The sequence below is a fragment of the Opisthorchis viverrini genome, assembly GCF_000715545.1.
Source record: "Opisthorchis viverrini unplaced genomic scaffold opera_v5_419, whole genome shotgun sequence".
Classification (NCBI taxonomy): Eukaryota; Metazoa; Platyhelminthes; class Trematoda; order Opisthorchiida; family Opisthorchiidae; genus Opisthorchis; species Opisthorchis viverrini.
This window is the reverse complement of record NW_008752077.1, coordinates 265,169-269,454: the sequence shown is the minus strand read 5'-3', so window position 1 is coordinate 269,454 and position 4,286 is coordinate 265,169.

Sequence of the window (4,286 nt, the reverse complement as noted above, 5' to 3'; positions counted from 1 at the left end):
TTATACATAGACATTCTACACTATGAAGTGGCAAGTCTGAAAATGCCGTAGATTTCGAGAAATCAATCTCATTGTGCGAATAGCCAGCGGCGTTTACGTGATATATGACACGAAATCACAATTTAGCATATTTTGGCGCTCTTCGGTGTTCATTAAGAATAAAAAACACCTAAAGAATATTTATTGCAAGGTTCACCCTGGAAGATCGGTCGTAGACTGGTTTGCTTTACGCTACTCAGATTGAAAAAGTAAGATGATTTTGTTCGGCGAACCTGTTCAGAACACATTTTCTCATGTATCTCAACCCCCATTAAGTCCACTGTTGGCAAATAAAAGCATGAACTCTGCAGTGGAGATGCGAGGGCCATCTGTGGGTGATCCACTTTCCCAGGTATGCATACCTAGTCTGTAGAAAATACAGCGTGAGGGCGTGGTTGCAGGTATCTTTCTTATCACGAATATGACGCTCTACAGGTGGCGACGGCCATAAATCGGTTGCCACGATGACGTGAGCGGTTATTACTTTTGGACTACTTATGGTAGCTGCTAGCTCCGTGTCTATGTGCGACGCTGATTATGGGGCCTCACCTATGCACGGTAGCCTAATCCAACGACCAACGACGGTCCGATATACTCATAATTCTGCGTTGTCACTCATCTAGAATACTTAATGTAACAGCTGGGCCCGCGTCCGTGTGCAGCACTGGATAGGAGGCCTCAACAAGACCCGGTACGCTCCACCCCGTGGCTTTAGCGTGCTAACTAGAACCACGCTACGCCGTTCTCTTTTTTGAACCGTCGCACGGCGTGGCGTTAACTAGCTGTCACCTATTTACGGGCCCACGTCTCCTGTCCGTTCATCCTATTCTGCACCTTGATTTTGGAACAATATGATTCTTCCCATTCTACCGCACATACTGAGTCTCAGTCTGCCGCCAACTTACTCACAGTGCACATTCATCATGGTTCCACTCTCCCGGTAATCATTTCGGACATTCGATGGAGGCCAGTCCCCAACCACACGAAGGTTTCTACATGCGAACCACTTGGTGGCGTCTCGCCCGTTCAACTGTGGCAGTCGTTTCCTCACCTCGTTCACAAAATGCACTACCTAAAATGTACTGTCAATCGAAACATCCCGCAATTACTCTTACTGTTTTATGCTGCCATCGGGTCCGTGTACCCATTCTCTTCTATTTTCATCTACTGCCCAGAACATGTGGTAAACCGTCCAGAACAGGGTGCCTCAAGTTAGACATCCGCCATTCCGTATCTGAAATTTTAGCAAGCGCCACGGTTCTACAATCTGGCTGGGCTGCTGGGCCGTATTGTAGTTAATATAGTTGTAAGATCCGGGCAGCTAAGGACCCTGTAGGGAGATTGCGGGTATCAGATTATACGTATTTAGAGGGCGATAGAAGCCGATTGACGGGGGCAGCAAATGATTTGTCGACAGCTCTCGGGAATTATTGAACTGATGCTTGTTCCTTGTTGAAGCGACTCTCAATCCGTTTTCCAGGCTAACTTCTCATTTACAGACGTTTCTTTCGAGGACAGATTCACTGCGCTTTCGGATGGACTGCCCCTCTCTTCGTCTTGTGCCTAAACTCTTTAACGGAAGCAGCCTTTATATATAGCTTGATTAGCTCGCAATATGATTGACCTGACCGTGATTTGTTTGTTTTACTAATGTATATTTGGTGTCTGATTTCCCATCACTTTTCTTTTTGCCTGGGCCATTCGAGGATTGTATCGCTTCGTGGTCTTAACTTCCTGTTGTTTGTTCGGTTGACCGTGTGCCTCCGCTTTATTGTTATTTCTTGTCTTCATTCTTATCGGTCGATATTCAACTTAAATATTATATTCTCGATCCTGTTTTGTTGACTTGCGTGTCTTTCTCAGTAAGGCCGCTGTCGAATTTAGCTCGCTTAGAATTAGGAATCGGTAAACCTTGATGAGATTGGCCGATTCCGGTTTAATCAACTTTTAATTAAATTAGAATATCTTCATACCCTAGTTCTACTTGTTTTCCTTTGATTTGGTGTTTTGTTTGGTTTGTGGTGATTCGAATTAACGCTGCTCGCAGGGTTTGATAGGCAGAGTAAATCTCAGAGCCTCCACCTGTTGCCCCATTGCCATAGTACTACGAGTGCAGAGATTATGGCAGCCATAATAGAATTCAGAGGGTTATGCACAAACAAGTGTTATTTTACTATGGTTGACAGTGTTGAGTTGCAATACGTATAAAAAATCATTGCAATGCGGGATGTGGAGCAAGGCAGATGGAGAGCCTGTCATTTGTGAGAGTCCTTTTGTGAAATTGCGAACGTCGGAAACGTGTTGTCTCCGCAGCATGGCTGTATTTCTTATTTGTTCGTTGACTTCCTGGTCCTGCGTGAGCTCCACCTAGACAAAATCACTAACCAACGATCAGATGGCCATAAAGTACAGTAAAATTCCAGTGCATGATTTAGTTTGCCCCGTATTTCGCAAGCACCACGGTTTTTGTTGCAATTTGAGCCAGAAGCGTCATCCAAGGATGTCTGGTGGATCACGCGCCATAAGGGCTTATTTAAAGTCATCTTACTACCAACAGCAAGTCATCAGCTCAACGTGCGCAGTTCAACCCAAGTCCAGTATAAAAGGTCTTTGATGAACGACATATTTTTCGACCTCTCAAAAGTATTTGATCTAGCCACACATCTGCTGATCAATAAATCCAGGTTTTACAGAATTCAAAGAGAAATTGTGCGTTGTATTTTGGCTCTTCCTTATCAGAGCTCCCCACGACTCAGTTTCACGACCATCCTTCTTTCTGATCTAGACCTACCACCCCGCAGACGCGCTTCCAAATCTACTTCTACTTTCTGCGGACGACCTGAAATATTAGAGTTCTAAATCCAGCTTCCTTCAAATGGACGCCCCTGTTTAACTGGACTGGCTCTTTCCTATGGAAAACAAAATGCGGATCCATACGTCGTAGGAGGGATAACGACCGGACACCTTTTCCATATATGACAATGATGGCTCAGAAAACATTATGAGGGTGGATAAAAGGAGGCATCTAGGTATCCGGTCCTCTTGGAACGGGTTCTCTACCCATTGCCAAAAATCGGCAAAATGGACTTTATTCTTTCTTCCCCCGTATAACCCGCTTCGAATTTCAGGCGCCCTCCACAGCATCAATCATGCCGAATTTGGTATGCGAGAGATGGTTCGTCTCCTGAGAACGCATGAAGAAGGTAACCCAAAATGAGCTGAATCATCGGGCCGTAGATGGCTCCTTACCCCAAATCCGTTGTTCATTACATTGTGTATCACAAATTGCTTGAACTCTGTGTAGTATAGAGTGTCTGTCAGTTTGATTGATTTATATGTACGTATTGGTGATGTACAACCTTGCTTACTGGGCTTTAGCTCATGAGCTTTGTTTCTGTTTTCCATCCACATAAATTTTCGTGAACACCTACCTTCGGTGAATCACTGTCCTCTGGTGTTTCCATAGCGTGCATATTACACTGTCCCCTAGACTACTATGGCTTATACGGTGGCCTATTTCTTGCTTATGCATTGTTTGAACGGTGTTTGGACAACAAGGTTTGCACCATTGATTCATATAACACTCGCGGAGGACATGGTAACGAGATTAGTAGTCCAAGACCGTACACACTAATTGAACAAAGATTCTTTAAATTTCGGGTATTAAGAACGTGGAATAACTTCTTTCAAAGGGTTGTTCACGCTGAAACTAGGGACCGGTTCAAATCATTTTTAGGCCGTTATTTATGTGAGTACCTGCCCTGTCGGAGAATCTAAAACGTGGTGCCAAAGCTTTTTTCGCGTGCATCCTTAGTTGGACGGAAGCATCGGAACGAATAGACGCCGCAGAAACAAGCCATGTCCATCCGAGATCCTGAAAGAAACGTCCTCCACACTGGCAAACCATTTACACTTGGTGTTTCGTCAGTCGCTTGACGAAGGCCGCCTTCCCCCTGCTTGGAAGGAAGCGATTGTCACGCCAATATACAAAACTGGTGACCGACTATCGCCTGGCAGCTATAGGCCTATAAGCCTCACTAGCGTGCCGTGCAAGGTGATGGAACGCATTCTGAAGCGAGCCATCCTAGATCACCTTACTTCCAGCAATCTGATCTCTCCAACTCAACACGGATTTCTCCCAAACCGTTCTTGCGTGACAAACATGCTCGTGTTTATGGACAGCTTAACCTAATCCAAGAACGAAGGACTCATATCGGATGCCATATTTTTCGACTTCTCAAAAGCAT